Below are 23,676 nucleotides of genomic sequence, written 5' to 3'. Positions count from 1 at the left end.
CTTAGAAGAGAGTGAAGACTCCCAGCTCAAAGGACCAGTAAATATCTTCAACAAAATCGTAGAAGAAAACTTCCCTAACCTAAAAAAAGAGATACCCATAGACATACAAGAAGCCTACAGAACTCCAAATAGATTGGACCAGAAAAGAAACACCTCCTGTCACATAATTGTCAAAACACCAAAAGCACAAAATAAAGAAAGAATATTAAAAGTAGTAAGGGAAAAAGGTCAAGTAACATATAAAGGCAGACCTATCAGAATCACACCAGACTTCTCGCCAGAAACTATGAAGGCCAGAAGATCCTGGACTGATGTCATACAGACCCTAAGAGAACACAAATGCCAGCCCAGGTTACTGTATCCTGCAAAACTCTCAATTAACATAGATGGAGAAACCAAGATATTCCATGACAAAACCAAATTTACGCAATATCTTTCTACAAATCCAGCACTACAAAGGATAATAAATGGTAAAGCCCAACATAAGGAGGCAAGCTATACCCTAGAAGAAGCAAGAAACTAATCGTCTTGGCAACAAAACAAAGAGAATGAAAGCACACAAACATAACCTCACATCCAAATATGAATATAACGGGAAGCAATAATCACTATTCCTTAATATCTCTCAACATCAATGGCCTCAACTCCCCAATAAAAAGAAATAGATTAACAAACTGGATACGCAACGAAGACCCTGCATTCTGCTGCCTACAGGAAACACACCTCAGAGACAAAGACAGACACTACCTCAGAGTGAAAGGCTGGAAAACAACTTTCCAAGCAAATGGTCAGAAGAAGCAAGCTGGAGTAGCCATTCTAATATCAAATAAAATCAATTTTCAACTAAAAGTCATCAAAAAAGATAAGGAAGGACACTTCATATTCATCAAAGGAAAAATCCACCAAGATGAACTCTCAATCCTAAATATCTATGCCCCAAATACAAGGGCACCTACATACGTAAAAGAAACCTTACTAAAGCTCAAAACACACATTGCACCTCACACAATAATAGTGGGAGATTTCAACACCCCACTCTCATCAATGGACAGATCATGGAAACAGAAATTAAACAGAGATGTAGACAGACTAAGAGAAGTCATGAGCCAAACGGACTTAACGGATATTTATAGAACATTCTATCCTAAAGCAAAAGGATATACCTTCTTCTCAGCTCCTCATGGTACTTTCTCCAAAATTGACCATATAATTGGTCAAAAAACGGGCCTCAACAGGTACAGAAAGATAGAAATAATCCCATGCGTGCTATCGGACCACCACGGCCTAAAACTGGTCTTCAATAACAATAAGGGAAGAATGCCCACATATACGTGGAAATTGAACAATGCTCTACTCAATGATAACCTGGTCAAGGAAGAAATAAAGAAAGAAATTAAAAACGTTTTAGAATTTAATGAAAATGAAGGTACAACATACCCAAACTTATGGGACACAATGAAAGCTGTGCTAAGAGGAAAACTCATAGCGCTGAGTGCCTGCAGAAAGAAACAGGAAAGAGCATGTGTCAGCAGCTTGACAGCACACCTAAAAGCTCTAGAACAAAAAGAAGCAAATACACCCAGGAGGAGTAGAAGGCAGGAAATAATCAAACTCAGAGCTGAAATCAACCAAGTAGAAACAAAAAGGACCATAGAAAGAATCAACAGAACCAAAAGTTGGTTCTTTGAGAAAATCAACAAGATAGATAAACCCTTAGCCAGACTAACGAGAGGACACAGAGAGTGCGTCCAAATTAACAAAATCAGAAATGAAAAGAGAGACATAACTACAGATTCAGAGGAAATTCAAAAAATCATCAGATTTTACTATAAAAACCTATAGTCAACAAAACTTGAAAATCTTCAGGAAATGGACAATTTCCTAGACAGATACCAGGTATCGAAGTTAAATCAGGAACAGATAAACCAGTTAAACAACCCCATAACTCCTAAAGAAATAGAAGCAGTCATTAAAGGTCTCCCAACCAAAAAGAGCCCAGGTCCAGACGGGTTTAGTGCAGAATTCTATCAGACCTTCATAGAAGACCTCATACCAATATTATCCAAACTATTCCACAAAATTGAAACAGATGGATCACTACCGAATACCTTCTATGAAGCCACAATTACTCTTATATCTAAACCACACAAAGACACAACAAAGAAAGAGAACTTCAGACCAATTTCCCTTATGAATATCGACGCAAAAATACTCAATAAAATTCTGACAATCCGAATTCAAGAGCACATCAAAACAATCATCCACCATGATCAAGTAGGCTTCATCCCAGGCATGCAGGGATGGTTTAATATACGGAAAACCATCAACGTGATCCATTATATAAACAAACTGAAAGAACAGAACCACATGATCATTTCATTAGATGCTGAGAAAGCATTTGACAAAATTCAACACCCCTTCATGATAAAAGTCCTGGAAAGAATAGGAATTCAAGGCCCATACATAAACATAGTAAAAGCCATATACAGCAAACCAGTTGCTAACATTAAACTAAATGGAGAGAAACTTGAAGCAATTCCACTAAAATCAGGGACTAGACAAGGCTGCCCACTCTCTCCCTACTTATTCAATATAGTTCTTGAAGTTCTAGCCAGAGCAATCAGACAACAAAAGGAGATCAAGGGGATACAGATCGGAAAAGAAGAGGTCAAAATATCACTATTTGCAGATGATATGATAGTATATTTAAGTGATCCCAAAAGTTCCACCAGAGAACTACTAAAGCTGATAAACAACTTCAGCAAAGTGGCTGGGTATAAAATTAACTCAAATAAATCAGTTGCCTTCCTCTATACAAAAGAGAAACAAGCCGAGAAAGAAATTAGGGAAAGGACACCCTTCATAATAGACCCAAATAATATAAAGTACCTCGGTGTGACTTTAACCAAGCAAGTAAAAGATATGTACAATAAGAACTTCAAGACACTGAGGAAAGAAATTGAAGAAGGCCTCAGAAGATGGAAAGATCTCCCATGCTCATGGATTGGCAGGATTAATATAGTAAAAATGGCCATTTTACCAAAAGCAATCTACATATTCAATGCAATCCCCATCAAAATACCAATCCAATTCTCCAAAGAGTTAGACAGAACAATTTGCAAATTCATCTGGAATAACAAAAAACCCAGGATAGCTAAAGCTATCCTCAACAATAAAAGGACTTCAGGGGGAATCACTATCCCTGAAGTTAAGCAGTATTACAGAGCAATAGTGATAAAAACTGCATGGTATTGGTACAGAGACAGACAGATAGACCAATGGAATAGAACTGAAGACCCAGAAATGAACCCACACACCTATGGTCACTTGATTTTTGACAAAGGAGCCAAAACCATCCAATGGAAAAAAGATAGCATTTTCAGCAAATGGTGCTGGTTCAACTGGAGGGCAACATGTAGAAGAATGCAGATCGATCCATGCTTATCACCCTGTACAAAGCTTAAGTCCAAGTGGATCAAGGACCTCCACATCAAACCAGACACACTCAAACTAATAGAAGAAAAACTAGGGAAGCATCTGGAACACATGGGCACTGGAAAAAATTTCCTGAACAAAACTCCAATGGCTTACGCTCTAAGATCAAGAATTGACAAATGGGATCTCATAAAACTGCAAGGCTTCTGTAAGGCAAAGGACACTGTGTTTAGGACAAAACGGCAACTAACAGATTGGGAAAAGATCTTTACCAATCCTACAACAGATAGAGGCCTTATATCCAAAATATACAAAGAACTCAAGAAGTTAGACCTCAGGGAAACAAATAACCCTATTAGAAATGGGGTTCAGAGCTAAACAAAGAATTCACAGCTGAGGAATGCCGAATGTCTGAGAAACACCTAAAGAAATGTTCAACATCTTTAGTCATAAGGGAAATGCAAATCAAAACAACCCTGAGATTTCACCTCACACCAGTGAGAATGGCTAAGATCAAAAACTCAGGTGACAGCAGATGCTGGCGAGGATGTGGAGAAAGAGGAACACTCCTCCATTGTTGGTGGTATTGCAGACTGGTAAAACCATTGTGGAAAGCAGTCTGGAGGTTCCTCAGAAAATTGGACTTTGAACTGCCTGAGGATCCAGCTATACCTCTCTTGGGCATATACCCAAAAGATGCCTCAACATATAAAAGAGACACGTGCTCCACTATGTTCATCGCAGCCTTATTTATAATAGCCAGAAACTGGAAAGAACCCAGATGCCCTTCAACAGAGGAATGGATACAGAAAATGTGGTACATCTACACAATGGAATATTACTCAGCTATGAAAAACAACGAGTTTATGAAATTCGTAGGCAAATGGTTGGAACTGGAAAATATCATCCTGAGTGAACTAACCCAATCACAGAAAGACATACATGGTATGCACTCATTGATAAGTGGCTATTAGCCCAAATGCTTGAATTACCCTAGATCCCTAGAACAAACGAAACTCAAGACGGATGATCAAAATGTGAATGCTTCACTCCTTCTTTAAATGAGGAAAAAGAATACCCTTGGCAGGGAAGGGAGAGGCAAAGATTAAAACAGAGACTGAAGGAACACCCATTCACAGCCTGCCCCACATGTGGCCCATACATATACAGCCACCCAATTAGACAAGATGGATGAAGCAAAGAAGTGCAGACTGACAGGAGCCGGATGTTGATCGCTCCTGAGAGACACAGCCAGAATACAGCAAATACAGAGGCGAATGCCAGCAGCAAACCACTGAACTGAGAATAGGTCCCCCGTTGAAGGAATCAGAGAAAGAACTGGAAGAGCTTGAAGGGGCTCGAGACCCCATATGTACAACAATGCCAAGCAACCAGAGCTTCCAGGGACTAAGCCACTACCTAAAGACTATACATGGACTGACCCTGGACTCTGACCTCATAGGTAGCATTTAATATCCTAGTAAGAGCACCAGTGGAAGGGGAAGCCCTGGGTCCTGCTAAGACTGAACCCCCAGTGAACTAGACTGTTGGGGGGAGGGCGGCAATGGGGGGAGGGTTGTGAGGGGAACACCCATAAAGAAGGGGAGGGGGAGGGGGATGTTTGCCCGGAAACCGGGAAAGGGAATAACACTCGAAATGTATATAAGAAATACTCAAGTTAAGAAAAAAAAAAGAGAGAGAGAGAGAGAAAAAGAAACATATGTAGAAACATGGGCAGTATTTCAAAACACATGAATATATAGGGAGATACACAGTTTCCTGATGTAAGGTCAAGAATTTAATTTTCCGTGCATTTCAGTACTATACTCTTTCTCTTATGGATACCGCTTGGGTAGTTAAATCATCCACATATTTTGAGACTAACTAGTATATTGCTCTATTCGGACTTTTTTTTTTTTAACATCGCGAGTAAAGTGTATTTGTTAGTAGTCTTCCTCCAACTCTGCAATTACCTCCTTAAGATTAATACCGTATTATGGCTTTCAATTCTTCCCGTATTCACTTTGCCTTTTTTCTTATAATTAATATTTTACTTTGTGTTCTTTTTTACAAGTATACCTTTTGACATGATTTATTTATGCAATTCATTTGATGATTTTTGAAATCTTCAACCTTAAATTTGTATTCATTTGAAGTTTTTTAGTTTTATAAAATTTGAATTTTTGAGATTCAAACTTAGTTTGAATATAATAGATACTAGTGTGCATGAATTTGTCTCTGAAAATATTGTTGACAACAGGCCACCCTTGAAATGTGTTCTTACAATGTAATGTGATAGTTTTAGTTTGTTTACAATGACGGTTTCAGTATCCCACAAGTTCCCCCAATCATTAAGGCAAATGGTTTTTCTATTTAATGCGCTTTTGTTTTCTTGTCTCTTTTAAATATTTTGGAAGATCTTTTTTTCCCCACACATACAAAAGTATTCAGCAATGTTAAATTATGACCATATGCTGCCTCTGCAATTTCTGGTTTTAGTTTTATTTTGGCATATTTTGAAAGTGAACAATACACGCTTGAAAAATATAGTTTCTATTTATGAGGTACAAATGTTACAGACATTTCTAAACAGTTTTTCCCTTTTTAAAACTATTTAATCTGCCAATGATTTGGTAGCTATTCATTTTTTAGTATCTCATATTTATTTTGTGTTGTATTTCCATTTATATTTCTGTGGGAGGTGTCGAAATAAAATAAATTCCTTATATTTGTATACCCGTCTGAGTGACGAACTACACACCTTCCAAGTCCACTAAACCAAAAATGGTGCTGTGCCTTTTGCTTTATTTTTTTCTTCATACACAGTATCATTACATTTTATCAGCATAATTTACATTTTAATATTAAATCCATTTCTTAAGCATACATTTTCAATAATTTTCACATTCATCATGTTTTCTATATATATAAATAATATATATATATATATATATATATATATATATTACAAATGATTACATGAAACTGTCTTCTGTTTAGGAAGACATCATGCTCCTCTCTCTTACCAAAGTCTTGGAATCTCTCCTACGGATTCTGGTTAGGAAATCATGGCCTAAAACATGAGAAAGAAATTAAGAATGAAAAACTGAAACTTTTGCCATCACAGTGAACTTGGCTTGTAAGCACATGCTACCACCAAGTTTCTGATAAAGACACAGAGTGGTTCCACCATCACCTTCTAATTGCCACATAGGCTGAATGACACAAGGGTGCACTAATGGAGGGAAACCATCCCTTCCTTGTATGCGAACACTCGTAGGGCATGAAACAATGCATTCACATCACTGCTGCTGTTGTTGTTATTATTGTCATCATCATCACCATCACCATCATCATCATTGTTACATAGCTTTTCTCACTTTTAATAGATTCACTTGGAAATGACTGCTAACACTATTCCCAAACTCAGCCACATAGAATGATCATAGGATTTTATCTTTAAAAGATCTTAATGATCTGACTGTTTATCAGACCAGTTAGACCCAGATCTCTCTGGTTGAGATACAGGATTTATTTTTTAAAGCCCTTCATATACCTACAGAGTAAGTCGAGAATAAAAGCACAAGAGAGTTATGGAAGGATAAAGCTTCAGTTTTGTTATGCGGTAGCCGTGCGCCTTAGCAAGTCAACACAAGAGAGGCATTTTCTGGCTACTAAAAAGTGGCCTGGTAAACAGCTTTTTTTGGGACTAGGGAGACTATATCAAAATGATCCTAAAGTACTTCTGGAATTAAAAAAACAGTTTCATGGTTTGTAACCAGTGGGCAGGGGATTGGAGAGTTTAATTTTGCCTTGAGTTGAGAGCAGACAAGAATTTGTCAGAGAGCTCAACTAAAAACAACTGGGAAAAATAGGATACATTCCAATATTTCAAAATGAGAAATTCAAGTTATTTAACAAATTTGGCTTGTGCTATTATATTAAATATTAAAATATTTAATATTAATATATATTAAAACTGACCATTTAGTAACAACCATTGACATAAAAATTTGTGTATGTGAATGTTTTTCATGTGTGTACAGATATATGTGTGTGGATACATGTGCTCCTGCTTGCACATGTACATGAATGCCAGGGAACAATGTTCTCAACTTGGTTTCTGAGGCACTGTCAACCTTGGTTTTGAACACAGTATCTCCTACTGCTCAGAAATCCCCGATGTAAGAGAGGCTGGCTGGCTAAGTGGTTCTCAGGAACCTGTGGGGTCTTTTACTTCCCCATGCTGGGATTTCAACTATATACCCAGATTATCTGGGGGAGGCTGTGAGTTGATATTTAAAAACTTTTATTGACCATCATTTATTTTTCACTTAATATGTACTGCTAACTGTTGCTCCTGCCAACTCCTCCAAGATCCTCCCATCTTCCCACTCAAATCCACATCCTTCCTTCCTTTCTCTCATTAGAAAACAAATAGGTTTGTAAAAGGAAATAATAGACACATAAATAAATAAAAGTATAAAAGAAAACAGAAAAAAGTCAATGAGGAAAACAGAAGAAACACACATACATGCATGTGCACACACACACACACACACACACACACACACACACTTGCATTCACAAAAACCCCATAAAACACAAAATAAGAAACTGTAATATATAAGCAAACTATCTACAAGATTTAAAAAACATCCCCAGACAAAGTATTATGAACAGAAAGTCCACTAAAGGACTATTTGAGTTTCCTTTGTGTTGGTTATCTACTACTGGGCATTGGTTTTATCTTAACCATACTTAAGACCAGGTTTTTGTTTTGTTTTTTTTAAACGTGGATTCTGTGGAAAACCTCAAGATCTCATGAACTTAGAAGGCGGGTTATGTACCAGTGAGCCATCTCTATGCCACCTTCAGGCTTGATTTGAAATAAGGAGACTTGGAAAACTGACAAGATGGCTCAGCAGGTAAAAGCTATTGACAATGCGTGTCCATAGGTAGAGGAGAAAACCAACTTCTTTACGTTGTCCTCTTCCCTCTGCACGGTACCACTGCATGCACGTTCTGACATACCAATCCCGTACAGATGCAATTCATGGATGAAATTCTGAAAAGAAACTTAAGAACACAAAAGGTCAATAAAACACTATTCGTGACCTTTTAATACCATTTGATTGCATGCTTTTACCTCAACACATTTTTTTTTTGGTTCTTTTTTTTTTTTCCGGAGCTGGGGACCGAACCCAAGGCCTTGCGCTTCCTAGGTAAGTGCTCTACCACTGAGCTAAATCCCCAGCCCCACCTCAACACATTTTGAAGTGATGAACCAGCCAATCCATCCGAGATAGGGTTACCACTTAGTTTTCAACAAAGGAAGCCAGATCATTGCTCTTGTATGATAATAATCGTGATTCCATCGAAGTTTTAGATACACAGTTTGTGGAACAGAATTTGTCAGCATAGTGAGACAGTCTACGAAAGAGATACACTCCACCAGTTACAGTAGGCAGATTTGACATTTTCTTTTGCAAATGAGTTTGAATTGTGTAACAGCTGATTAGCTTAATGTTTAGGCTACTGTTTAAATGTGTCATAATACAAATTACAAATAGGCTTAATGCACATAATAGTAAATAGCTATCATTATTATTGTATAGTTAAGATTATTATATCATATATCATATATCATATTATATTCCATATCCTATATCCTACATCACATATCACATATCATCATATATTATATATTAAATATTACGTAGTTAATATTATTAGCTCTATTTTTAAGATAAATTTCTCCATAAAATATCTATAATATGAAATTATCGTTTGATTTAAAAATCCACAGCAGAGTAGGATCTTTTGCATTTTACCTCACAGAAAAATACTGAAGCAGATGCTGTAAATTACGTGTCCACAGGGCTTTCCATCTTCCCGTGATTCTCAAAGAGTCCACTACCAACAAGAAACTTAAAAGGCAAAGTCCTGAGCTCGACCCACACCGCTGAAATAGAAATTCTCAGGTTGGGGGCTGGCTTTCGTTGCTTTATCAAGTCTTGTCTATGATTCTATTACATTCTTTAGTTGAGCATCTGATTTTGTAGACTCACTTGATTTACTGTATATAAAAATGGATAGGCTTCAGTAAAAGAAAAAGATCTCTCTACTCCATCAGCAGGAAGTTCACGACAGCCTTGCGTCATCTTTCAACATCACTGAAGTGATCAGTGATCTCTTGCATTTGCTTTCCAGTACTGTTTCCAGCAGCTGAGGATGGGATTTCACGTGTGCCTTTCTTTCCTCATTGAGATAATGTCGCTGTAACGATCTCACTCATATGTTCCATAATTAGGCCTAATATCCCTCTAATGAGAAGCACCATCCTATTAGGAAGCAGCTGTTTTGCATGGATAGTAAAGGCCACTCTATGATGACTTTTTCAAGGCACTCAAGAAAAATAAAAGTGGTTATTTTACATAAATTACCTGTAATTTTTCTTAGGAACCCACCTATCTTTGTGATTGAGATTAATATTCACGATAACACGAAAGGCGAGGCATGTCAACTGGCTTTGGCAGGAAATGGTATGTCTAACTTATTTGTATTGACGAATAATAAATCGATAAATGAATGACGTAGAACAGGCTTGTTAAAAAATTATTGGTTGCTTATGTTACAGATAAATATTTTTACATGACAGGTAAGGAAGGGTATATTTATATGGAAACAATTATTCTTTAATATAGTTATGTTTAAAGAAAGAACAGTTTTTCTTAACATGGCATTGCGTGTTCAATAACTGCTTATGTATGTTCAATAAATGTTACAAAAGTAGCTTATGTCATTGGTTTATTCTTTCATGAAATAATACCTGTGTGCATTTTTATCTAGAGAAATATACAATAGACATGTGTAGGGTACCATGTGAACTGCTTAGAGGCATAGCTATTAGTCATCAGTCACTGGAATTTTCATCTCCTGGATCAGTGTAAATACATACCTATCTATCTAGCCTGCATTTGCTGTAATGAAACCAGAGTATTCTGCATTTTATCAAAGTGTGGCAAATCAACGGGTAAGATTATCTCCTCTCCCTGCAGTCTGAGTCTCTAATAGAAGTGGAAATTAGGAGAGAGAACCAAACCGTGATGCTCAGGCACTACCTTGATTCTGGCTGTCACTGGTTTTCTTTCTTTCTTTCTTTTTTCTTTTTTTTTCTTAACCAGCACAAGGCCTCAGGGGAGTCTGGCTGTTCTAGCCTCCCTCAGCCAGCCAGACAGTAACGGCCCACTGCTTTTATTCATTACCTTGAATGTAATGCACTAAATTTAACACGTAACACACTCAGCGGGAATTTCTTGGCCTTTTGCGGCATGGATGCAAGGTGGGATATGGCTCTGGATGCCAATTACCGTTGACACCCAGATAAGTAGAACAAAGCCTTTCTATAATCATGAGCCTAAGTTGACATTTTAGCAAAGTGAAAATAAATAAATAAATATCGCGGTACTATTTGCAGAAAACATTCATTCCTCGATTTAGAGAGCTCTCACTGGTTATATAGTAGAAGCATTTCAATTAAGTGTGGCAATAATAAGACAGCAACACATAAAGGCAAAGAGTTTTACGAAGCAGTGATATTCATATACACATACTTGTCGAGGGCAGATGTACAATGGAGAGGAGGCCGACAAATTTCAAACATTATTTATGTGTAATATGCACACGAATGGGGCACAAACAGGATTCTTCAAAATGGATTTCATATTTTAAATTGGAAAAAAATAGAAATCTATATGCTATTGTTATCCCAGCAGTTCACTATGGCTTGAGATCTAATAGTACACAATAATAATTATTTTTTCTAAAAATGTTGCTTTTATGGTTTCATCTTGTTAATTCTGGAGTTAGCAGGTGAAAAATTGTTAACATATGGATATTTATGGTGGACCTTAAAAGTCCTTGAGTTGTTACAGGAGAATAAAAGAAGGAGCCAGCATTATTAAGTCACTTCAGGCAAAGGTTTGCCATCATGATTTGATTTATTTATAAAGGGTGTTGAAGCACAAGACACATAAAGGCGTAAGAGGGAGTGGATTAAATTTCATATGGTAACAGTGTATATGAAGGAAAATGTTGCCCAATATATAGTTTATGAAAACAAAAGGGACAGTAACCTCCTACAGGATTACCTAAAATAACAAAACTGAATTTTTTGCAGTAAGAGCAGCATGAACTCCTGGTAAAGTCTGAGCCCCATACGCAGCACAGAATCACAGTCTGGGTTTAAGAAGGACACACTCTGTGACCTTCAGACATGAGTTTCATCTTTCTTCGCCTGCTTCTTCAGCAATGATCCCTACACAATGAATGTAGTCACCTCTGGGGCTGTACTAACATAAAATAAACCTGAGAAATTACTTAATGAGGTGCACAGTGAATATCTAGTAAAAATTAGCAAGTTTATACCTAATGAAGATTATCAAGTTTATACCAGTTTGCATTATTTTAGCCTACGTATTAAAACTCATAGAGGCACGAAGCAAATGAAACCTTCCTTTTCCAAGTTAATATGACTGAGTATAAGTTTGAGCTCACACCTCCTATTCTGCAAAAGGGAAGTTTGCGTTAGTTTGAACTTGAGAGTAAGTTTCACAGCTTAATTGTGCTATAGAGTTGAGTGGAGTCACATTACAATCGGTAGGGTTTCTAATATACAGCCCCAGTCTAACAATACCTGTATTTGAGGAGACTTGGGAAAATGAACAAAATGAATATGCTTTTGTGTGTCTTTAAAACTCAGCACATGATTTCATTCTCCCCAAATAAATAATACGACATTTGTTTAATAGGGGGTCTATGGATGGACCCTTGAATGTCATATTCCCAGGTTGAAATCTATTTATGTATAAAACACCATGACCAAGGCAAGGGTTTATTTGGGCTTACTGTTCCATAAAAGTCCCACATCCTCATGGTGGAGCAGCCTGGGAACATGGCAACTGGGACAGCAACCTGGAAGCTCTCATTCTAAGCCACAATTATTCCAAAGATTACTGCTGTCACACAGTAAATGAAATGGGTGCTAAAAAAATCCATAATTATTTCTTGAAAGACCCCAGAGCAACCAATTTTCAGAAGTAAAATGGGGTAAAGTAAAAGTTAACTGACCAAATGTGTGGGAAGCAGAGAGATGGTTAGGTTAAAGGGTTTGTGATGTTGAGAGTGGTGGCTGATTCACAATCTGGGTGGTGTATACATGAAAAGTCACCTTTGTGGTGTCACAGAGTTCTTGTTCAAACTAAGACATTGAGCAACTAGAAAACTGAGGCATAAAGAAGTATTTCTACAGTGGTGTTACAGAGACACTGATACAGCCTAAGAAAACTCTTAAGTAACATGGCTTCTATCAACCTTATGGAGTCCCAGCATAACAATGGATTAGTTAACAAAAATAACTTAACTTCAGGCTGTCAATCAAATATTATCCTACTGTCTAGGTGACATTTCATTGTGGAGACAGAATATTTAACTATAGCTACACTCTACTTCCTAAATCACACCCCTCTCAAAAGAACATGACCGGCTGTGGACCAAATGTCCAAACACATGATCTGTAACATCCAATTTTTACTCACAATGCATCTTGTAATCGTGTAAATGCATTTACCCAGCCTATAGTCAGAGGCCTTGATTACTTAAAAATGAATTTTAAAATACTTTAAATCATTAGCAAAAGCTAATATTGAAGGACAACTTCAGGACTGATTCATCCATCCATCCATCCATCCATCCAACCATCCATCCATCCATCCATCCAACCATCCATCCATCCATCCATCCATCCATCCATCCATCCATCCAACCATCCATCCATCCATGCATGCATCCATCCATCCAACCATCCATCCATCCATCCATCCATGCATGCATGCATGCATCCATCCATCCATCCATCCATCCAACCATCCATCCATCCAACCATCTATCCATCCATCCATCCATCCATCCATCCATCCATCCATCCAACCATCCATCCATCCATGCATGCATCCATCCATCCAACCATCCATCCATCCATGCATCCATCCATGCATCCATCCAACCATCCATCCATCCATGCATCCATCCATCCATCCATCCATCCAACCATCCATCCATCCATCCATCCATCCATCCATCCATGCATGCATGCATCCATCCATCCATCCATGCATGCATGCATCCATCCATCCATCAAACCATCCATGCATCCATCCATTCTACAGTACTTTGTTAAGAGCCTCATTGTGGACAAGTCTGTGTTATCTCTGAGGATGAGTAAGACGATGACATCACTCACCCCAATGGTGCTTACATTTTAGCAGCATGACATAGTCATATAACTAAAATTTTCATCACGGTTGTGAGCGTCTATGTAAGAATTCATAATTCTGTTATGATGTATGTTGGAAAGGGGGCCAGAAGTATCTCCACAGGAAATAACTTCACAAATGCTAACACAATCATCACAGTACCCCAGAGCTAACAGTGTGGTCATATTTATCCACTCACAGGTAAGAAAGATGAGAGAAAAGTCATTAAGTAACAAATTCTACAACTGGAAGGTGAAGACCTAGCATCTAATCCCAGGTCATTATCTGAACTTGGATTCTTCACTTATCAACTGAGCTACAGAAGTCCAATTTCATTTGTGAAGGGACATGAGAATACACAGGACAGAAAGAAGGGCACACGGGAGGAAGCGAAACTAGAAAACTTCTGGTTTTCTAGCATCCTTGCCCAAAGTGAAGTGTAAAGAATTACACATGATAGTTTATATATTATTTGCCATATTCAATATAACAATAAAAACAAATGTACAACTGCTTCAGGACAGAATTTCAATTTCTTGTTAATCTAAATGTGCGATGACGCTACAAATCAGAAATTAGAACCTTCCTCACTTCCTGCAGCTGTATGAAGCCAAAACCTGTACAGTAGTGTTTATAGGAACTGTACTCATAACAGTCATATCTGGAACTAATCAGGTGTTTACCAATAAAGAAGTAGGTTTAAAAATGATGTTATTCTAGCATAAAAACTCATTTATAGTTAGGTTAATCTTCAGAGAATTATGCTAAGAGGAGGAAAGGCCATTCTCAAGAAAAGCATGCTAATCTCAAACAGAAGAATACTGGCAGTAGAGACAAGTACAGCCATAACCAGGCATCAGTGCTTCTGAAAGGATATGGCATAGGATGGGGCTGGAAATGGTTGTGCACTTACAATTAATGTGCTTAAAATTTTCAACAGTTTGTATTTGTAAGCTTTTTCCAATAAACTGTACATGTTTTTCTCTTGAATACAAATGGTGACACAATGTATTTCAGAAACTAGGCAGTTTCCAGTATTTTCAAGGCATGCAAAATTAAAACTACGTCCTCACAACCCAATAAGGTAAATTAGATAATTGTTTTTAAAGTAAGCTTTTGGCTAAAACTCTTATTTTTCTTTATTGTTCTTGTCATGTATTTTATCTGCTTCTTCTTTCAGATATAATTTTGGTAGTCATCCCATTTCAACACAAATTAATATGCCTTACTCATTGCACACTTTTGTTAAGCAAATGTTTGGAAATTATTTAAAATGGATTCTCACTAGTCCCAAAGATACCACTAAAATTCTTCTAGTACTCTGGATTACAACAAGATGGGTTATCCAGAGTAGTAGAGAAAAATATATGATTAGCTTCTAAAACTCTATTTTATCTGATATTAAAGAATTGGAATGCTTTAGTCAAGAAAATACCTGACAAAATCTGGCTTTTTAGAGATTACATTGAGGTACTTGAAAATTCCCTAAGAAATAATGGTGCCTGTTATTCATGGTAGACATTAACAAGACACATGTTGAGGTTGTAGTTTGAAGGATTATATCATAGTTTAATGTAGATGTATATTAATAAAGCCATTGTTTTGATATTGATTATCACAGTGTATAATACTCTGCTGTGAAGAGTGCATGAACATCGCTCTCTGTCCAGTAAAGTAATATCATGTTACCGCAAGAAACTTTGTTCCGTATGAGAAAGGACATTCTAAAATGTTATAGTGACCCCCAAAAACTCATAGTTAAAGTGATCACTATCCCACCTTATAAAGTATTTGCTCCCACACAGATGTTTCAAAGTATAATTGTTGAGTGAATTCAGTCTCACCGAAGAAGTTTCCTTCATTTTGTTTTGCTTCAGAATAACAGGCCACCAAAAACTTCAAATAGTTGTCCAAATATAAGTTTAAAAAATAGTGGGAAACTGGGAAAGGGAATAACACTCGAAATGTAAATAAGAAATACTCAAGTTAATAAAAAAATAGTGCGGAAGGAGAGAACAAAGGAAGGAGCCCTAGTACAAAGCATTTGATGGTTCATGACCCCTTATGTACAATTTTACCATTATCGGTATAAACTAAAACAGCTTATTTTCAAATGAGAACTGAAGGGAGTCAGGCTTCTGCCGGCCATCCCAGCCTTTGGGAGGCAATAGGCCAGAGAGTTGTGAGTTTGAAGTTAGCTTGACTACATAGTGCTCCTAAACAAATAAATACATGCATACATAAATAAGTATAAATAAGAGTGGGGGAAGGTTCACGGAAGTAAACATTTTCTGAAAAACTGCTTCATCATCAATAAAAAATATTGTAACATGAGAATTGGATTTTTATAAATCAATCAAATTAGAAAGAAACTTTGTCAAATGATTCATAAACAAGCATAATATGTCTAAATTTTCACATTAATGCATAAACTGCACACTTGATGACAATTGAATTTTAACACAAAATATAGTTCTAAACTCAGAAAGAAAATTTATTTTATGCTTTTTTTCCCGATAGAGTAATTGCTAGCAAATGCCATCACATCAAGAAGGGTTGATCAAGAAGGGACATCAAGAAGTCACCTTCTGTGACTTCCTGAGTAATTATCATTTTGATAGACTCTCTGTATTACAAGTATTTTGTTTTTTAGCAAAATTCCAGGAATTCATGCTTTATTAATCAAATAAAAACTAACTAGGGCTGGACATAGTAACTCTGGTCATGGTGATCGTACTGTCAGTACCAGAGAGTCAAAGCAAGAGAATCAGGAGTTCGGTGTCATCCTTGGGGCATTGGCCAGGGGAAAGCCTACCACTGTACATAACAAGCCTTCCTGCCTGCTCTAAACTTTAATCTGTCCCGTTCACACACCTTATTGCGGTTCTAATCAAGAGTGCAATAATAAGTAAGACAAAACCATCCTAGGAGAGTTAACTCCATGGGCCTGAAATATGAAATTAAAAAAATAAAATTTCAGCTCAGCCGAAAAATTCTGACAAAAAGACAAACTAAAGGCTTGGATAGACATTTTTGTAAGTCAACACAGTTGAGAGGTGTGTGGAAACTGTACAGTGTCATTAAACAAGAACCAGAGCTTCAGAGAAGTAATTGCCTCACCCAGACAAGATGGCTATTATCAAAACAAAGAAAATGTGCCCAGGAGGTTGTGGAGAATGCAACATTTCTATATTGTCCTTGGGATGAGGAATGTCACCATTGCTAAGAAAACAGAGCAGAGGTTCCACTCAGAGTTATGAATACAGAACTCTGGTCCAGCAGTCTCAGTAATGTGGTACTTATCCAAAAGATTTGGAATCAGGATCTCATAGAGATAATGGCAGCATGGCCTTTCTTGCAGGGTATTCATGAAGTAAGGTGGCTCAGGGAGGAAGGGTTCATGCTGATAATCCAATGACCTGAGTTCTAGAGCAGACCCAAAAGGATGGCAGTAGAACACTGATTCCTCTAGGCTGTCTCCTCTAATCTCCACAAAAATAAAAGTAAATAAACAAAAGGAGGATACGTGTAAAACTATTAATGTCTGCTAATAGATAAATGGATATAGAAATAGATTAGTGTATAAATACTGTTCTACCTTAGAAAAGAAATTGGGATAAACAATAGTAGTGACCTTAAAAATATCGGACTGACTGAATTAAACTGGTCACAGAGGAACAAGTGCCACCCAACTCACTTTTGTGATGTAGTAGTAGTTTCTAATATAGTCAAATATGTGCAAAAATAGTTATCCAACACTTTGGGGTAGTTAAGTCTTCAGCATAGAGCTTCTGCTAAGCGAGAATAATAATCTCTAGCCTGGCATCTTACAATGTTGTGCTTCCACCCAACAGCATGGATTGTACACTTGAATTATTTAAGAGGGTAGCTCTCAGGTTTGGTCACCACAAAATAGCCTTTGAGTAGCAGAGTGTACCAGTTGAGAAGTATACAATATTCCCAGAATATCTCATTGCCATTTTGTAGAAATTAAAGTTGCTTATGGCTATATTCATGTATGTTCATGTTCACAGCAACCTCCTCCTTCTGCTCCAAAATACTGCCTCAGGTCCCCAATAGTGGCAAGCTAGATGTTATTGGAAAGAATAATTTAGACAAACGAGTCTAATTAACTCATAGGAAAATTCTGTTTTAAAATGCCCATAGGGGTTGTGAAGATAGATGGCTCAGTCTGTAAGAGTGGTTTCTAGCAGGAAGATCTGAATTCTTAATCCCACTACCCACTTATAAAGCAAGGTGTGGCCACATGTGGTACTGTATGGCCATAAACTGGAAGGGTGTTAGGATTTGTCAGCTAGCCATCTAATATGAAAATGGTGAGCTCCAGATTCAGGGACGTACCAATTCTAAGGGATGCAGGTACATAAGTAGTATAGGCCATCTGTTATCTTACTCTGGCCTCCATGTTCAACTGCATACAGCAGATAAGGGCATACCTCACCCACACAAGAACATTCACAGCAATACAATGCAAAACAAAGCTAATCCATTAAAACAAGTAATATATCTATATTCTTATCTGGGGACAAAAGCAGAAGCAAAACGGAAGCCAAAGAAGTAGGTCAGAGACTCCCACATCTTATTTTGTGGGTTTATATAACTCTTCCTGGAAAAACCTCTCCAGTTTTTGATGTGGAATTAAAATAGATTTGAGAAACCTCAAACTGGAAAAGAACTCATTAACCTATAATACAGATTTCAGAGTCAAGGCAAGATATTTCACCAATTTCAAAATAGAATAGACGTCTGATTTTCGTGATGCATTATTGAATAGGCGTAATGTTTATATACAGCAAATAACACCATACCAAAAAAAGCATTCACATTAATGGAAGATGAATGGTAATTTAATTAGCCCCAGTAAATATATAATAAAAATATGTTCTATTTATATGTGACAAATGGAATAGGAGATTACATTTCTGTTACATTGCACTACTAAGTTCTAAATTAAACATGACTAGCTTGTCCAGTTTTTGTTCATAAATATAACGAAACTGAGATCTATAGGGTTGGCAGAACCACACATTTCATTTCTATAAATAACAGTGTACTTTTGTGCATTCCTAGGAAAATATTTATGCTCTTCTAAGACAAAGATATAGAGTGTTTATTGATTTCTAACAAGGTCAATATATTTTTCCTAGGCCAATGTCCATTTGAAAGTTAGATTTCTCTCCTTCCTTCCCTCCCTCACTATTCCCCCTCTGTCTGTCTCTCTCTCTTTCTCTCGTGTGTGTGTGTGTGTGTGTGTGTGTGTGTGTGTGTGTTTCTCTGTTTAAGAGTTATCTCAGTATATAGTTCTAGCTAACCTTGTACAAATTTTATAGCTAAGACTGGCTTGGCCTTGAACTTGTGGAATCTTCTTGCCTTTCTTGCCTAAACTTGGGTACTAAGATTTCAAGCATGTATCACCTGGCCTGGCTTAATCTGGCTTAATGTCAGTATTTTGCCTGTTATTTCACGGGTGTCAGAAAACTGGCCTGGAAGTGTTTTATCTGCATCCATCTAGCCTTAAGTCACCCATATTACTAATTCATACTGAGTGCTTATGTTGAGACACGAGAAACCTTTACCCTTTGTTGGTTCATCCTGGGTCCTGAACTCATTTGAAGTGTATTTGTTTGGATTACAGTTGGTCTAAACCCACTCTTCAATCAATAAGAGAACTGTGCTCCTAGGATGTAGTCTATTTAACATTGAGAGGAAATCACACAGCTTGACCCTTGGAGAGTGTTATGAAGAGCTGCAGTCAAGTGCAGACTTTTTCATTGCGTCTGGAGTGTTTTGTTGCTATCTTGACCTTGAGCTGGGTACAATCGAGCACAGTGCATAGCACTCCTTTTGCTTTGCTGCTTCAATGATAAGAGGCCTTATTAACACAGAGGCACGACAATTGAATCACATCTGTAGCTAAACATTTAATTTTAATATTTATAGTAACTTAAAGTAATGAGGTAATAGCTTCCGTTTATTGAGTATGTATTTTAACCAAACACTGGGCTCAGGGTACGCTTCAGAGCATTGCGTTTATGGTTTTTTCCTTGAACTTCCTGATGTTGCCAAGGATTATCCAGCCAGTTCTCCTATCAAGCTAACCACCCTTTCTTGCAGACTTTGCATTGGCTCTGAGAAGTCACTGGAAATTTTAAATATATACGCTGGGATTTGCATTTCGTAGATTAAGAGGCAAGGTTTTTCTCTTCAACTCAATGCTAGGTGAAACAACACTGGCAGATTAAAGTGACCTTGACGAATTTTACTACAGGCATAAGGAGAGGTCTTTCTCCTCACTTCAGAGAAGATTTATCAACAACTGACTGCATTCATGCACCGCTCCATAATTTCTCCAAGAATGAATATTGTCACTGGAAACATCTGACTTTGGTCAATTACTGCTACTAAAGAGAAATTTAAAACTAGTCATTGTCTTTAAGCATCTAAATGGAAAGGATTAAGCCTCTTATGCCACACACATGCCATGAGGCTAGCCAGCCATACAGCTTCATTGCTTCCAAAAAGTGGGTAAGAGACCAGTGGTCCTTAAGCATTCTCCAATAACAAGGCAAGGTTGGATGTCAGCAAAGTATGCCTAAATTTCCTCATTTCTGCACTAAATATTTGTGGGACTCACCCATGGCCATTTGTTTATGTGTTGCCCACCTGCCTTGACATGTGTATAGGAGTGCAACATGAACTGAATGGCCGAAAAGGAAAAATGATTTACTATCTGGTTCTTTACAGATTTCTGTCAGTGATTAGAGTGGTGTGGATATGTCTATTTAATGGATGTTGCTTCATTTTGGGTTTAGGTCATGCAAGAATAGAGTGTTGAGCTGGAGCAATGGCTGCCCTTGTGTACAGGCAGGAGGACCTTAGTTTAAATCCTCACCACCAAGGAAATTATTTCCCTTTCTTGCAATCCCAGCACAGTGGAGGGGAGGACAGGAAGATCAAAGAGAGTCTCGGTTTCACAGATGTAACTAGCAAAGTGGTAGAACAGGACATTCAATGTCCCCTTTTGCCTCTGAATGTACACACAGGTACACACACTTGAACACATGTGCTCATGTATTTCACACACAAAAGTTGGATGCCAAGGAGTGCTTATTTACTTGAAATTGGTGGGTATATGTGGAGAAATGTAGATACTTATGCAGAAAATAGAGTATAGAATATAGAAATTATCATGTGACTTAATTTTATAGAGAAGAATTTTATCCATTTTGTTAAAAAGTATGTCTTCATCTCAATAGGTTATAATAAATTCTCTACTTGAACATCCTTACTCATTTATTCATTAATTTTCTTGTTCACCAAGGACTTATTGAAGGCTTATTTGAATCTCACCTCCTGGGCACTAAAAAATGAGTATCCATCTATGAATCATCAATTGGACTAATATTTTATTGGAAAGGCATATAAACATACACCTCTTGGATCATATTTATGTTAAAATATTACTAAGTAATAATTCCCATAAAGAAAACTTAAAGCAAGAAAGATGTCGGAGAGTGAACAGAGAGATCCTTGAGATTCTCAGAGAAGCCACTGCAAGCAGAGGACATTTGAACAGGGAGGGCAGAGTATAGTTCAGGGGAAGCATGCATTCCTGCAGCGGGACCAGCAAAGACTAACATTCTCCAATGAATGAATGTTCTTCCAGGGAAAGAGGTGGAAGGTAACGGATGAAGGAGGGGTGCAGACAGGGGAAGTGTTGTTTAGAAGTGGGTAGGACAAGGTCATAGAGGGGTTCACAGTACAGTGTTTGTTATACTAGTCTATAACAAACACAGACACCAACAGTGAGCTGTAAAGAGAAAACAGACACAAAGTAATGTGTATTCTAGATAGCTCGTGATCTTCTCTGTGATACACGAGAGTAAGCATAACAAAGCGAATAATTCCAGGTTCAGGCTACAGCAGCAATGCAGCAGGAGATAATCTGGGTTTGTAGGGAACAGGGGTAACCGGGAACAAGGCAGTAAAAAGATTTATTTAAATTAAAAACACTGCCTATTTCAAGTCTTCTTTATCATTTTAATCAAATGTTTATGTCTCACTACAGAAAGATGGAGACCTCAAATATTCATTCAACAAACGGTTGGTAGTCATCAATAAGAGAACAGCTACTGGTTTGCATTAAGAATACAGGTGAAAAGAAACCCAGTTCCTGACACAAACTGGGATGAAATAGTTCCTCATCCATCGGTCTCCTTGTAAAGTAATGTAGCCTCCAGCTACTTGTCCTCTAAAATCTCTGCATATGGAGCACGTGTACTGCTCTGGCTTCTCAGTCAGGAGGCCTGAGGGCGGAGCCACCATGCTCATCTGAATTCTGATTAGAATACAATGTAATCTACATGGAGCCTGCAGAGGGGTCATCTTCAATTGTTCTGATCTTCTCTTTCACAGCTTCAGCTTATCACTGTTCGCAGAAGTGAGTAACCCTGAAGCCACGGAAGAAACGGAATTTCTTTAATTCATCTTTTGGCTAGGGTGACCTCAACTTCCTCCTCCCCCAACCTCTCCTTGTGGACTAAAACTCCAGCCTACCCCCTCTAAGCTTCCCTGGAGGCCTTTGTTATTGTTCTACCTGTAGAGACATACCTGCTCTGAGGAACCCCACTGCTCTCATGGCCCGAGCTTGTGCTGTTAATTTAATATCTGGTTGCAATGCTATGCTTCTTTCTTTGTTTTAAACAAAGAACAAATCGTTAACTGAAATCTAACAGATATACTATGAAAATGTTGGTGTTTTTCCACACTGAGATGTTTACAGCCTGAATTAACAGGTCAGTGAAGTAATATTACTGTTCCCTATCCGATGGGTCCATCTTTGGCTTCCCAGCATCCTTGAAGCCCCAACTAAAATCCACAACACGTAAAGGTGATGGGATAAGCAAAGAGTTGTCAACGCTGCCGATAAAAGCACCATGCTAATATTCCTGATTTTGGAATATTAGTACTGCTGTGGGTCTCAAGCAGAACAGAAAATACCTTCATGTGACTTGAAAACTGCTCAAAAAATAGTGACCATAAAACAACTATGGAGAGTCTTGTGTTTTGTATACATAACACATAAATATTCATCATATTCTTAGCCTTTAATGCCTAATGTATTTCTGACCCTGTGCTCCTTAGTGCTATAATGAATAGGGAATTTTATATGAGGACTCTGTAGTCTCCCCAAGGTGTGGGTGAATGGCATTAGGTGTCCTCTGCCTCATAAACTGGGCTCAGGACTGCCAGAGGAGCTCTGAAGGGTTAAAGTTTTGTCTGTGACACTGAAATTGAGGCCAGCTGTAGGTCATATTCACGTCCCAGTCACAGGAAAATGAACCTGTGAGACAGAACCTAATTATCTGCTAAACCAAAAGCCAGTCTCAGTTCAATAACTTACGACAGAGCCAGCAGCCAGATATAGTGTTACCATGGCAACTGTGGAAAAAGCTCCAGTGCTGTTGAGAATAAGGAGGAAGGGAAGGGGACTGTAACCCTAACTGTGCTGCAGCCATTTGATCTCAGACAAGGGAGTGTGTCCAGAAACATGGGTTGCTCTGTACGTGCCTCCCATTGTCCCCTCACTTCTATATCTGCAACAGGCATTGAAACAGAAAATACAGTGACAACATCCCGTGGTCCTAGAAAACGACCCCCTTGTTCACGGCTAATTGGAATTAATTTTTAAGAAGAACATACAAGCTTCCGTTCTCCCCTCCTCTGTGTCACCCAGACGTACAGGTGGAATAGGACAGGGCAACGTCCTCATAAACAAAGTGACACCAAACTTAGTCCAGTTGTCTGCTTCCCCTGAGCGATGCTGTTGAGAGGAAAGAGTTTTGGGAACTGAAGCAATAATGCTTGCCTTTCCAAAGTGTGTGAACGTTGAACTGGAGAGGAA

General features: G+C 37.9%; 1 long non-coding RNA gene across 5 annotated transcripts in view; it reads right to left on the bottom strand.

Moving 5' to 3' along the window:
• LOC103693508 (uncharacterized) overlaps window positions 1-23,676 on the bottom strand; it is a 493,880-nt gene that overhangs the window by 15,348 nt on the left and 454,856 nt on the right. For 2 of the 5 annotated variants that reach the window (XR_015632963.1, XR_015632979.1), the window contains 2 exons: window positions 8,286-8,514; window positions 6,462-6,508 (listed from right to left, as the gene is read on the bottom strand). This is a non-coding gene — a long non-coding RNA (uncharacterized LOC103693508). Of the gene's footprint in view, window positions 1-6,461; window positions 6,509-7,774; window positions 8,515-23,676 lie in introns of those variants that run through there. The other 3 variants (XR_015632969.1, XR_015632982.1, XR_015632976.1) reach the window with 2 other exon arrangements.

The sequence above is a fragment of the Rattus norvegicus genome, chromosome 11 (assembly GCF_021556685.1).
Source record: "Rattus norvegicus strain SHRSP/BbbUtx chromosome 11, alternate assembly SHRSP_T2T, whole genome shotgun sequence".
NCBI classification, from domain to species: Eukaryota; Metazoa; Chordata; class Mammalia; order Rodentia; family Muridae; genus Rattus; species Rattus norvegicus.
Note: the sequence above shows the minus strand (reverse complement) of the source record. Positions and strands in the feature narration are given on the sequence as shown.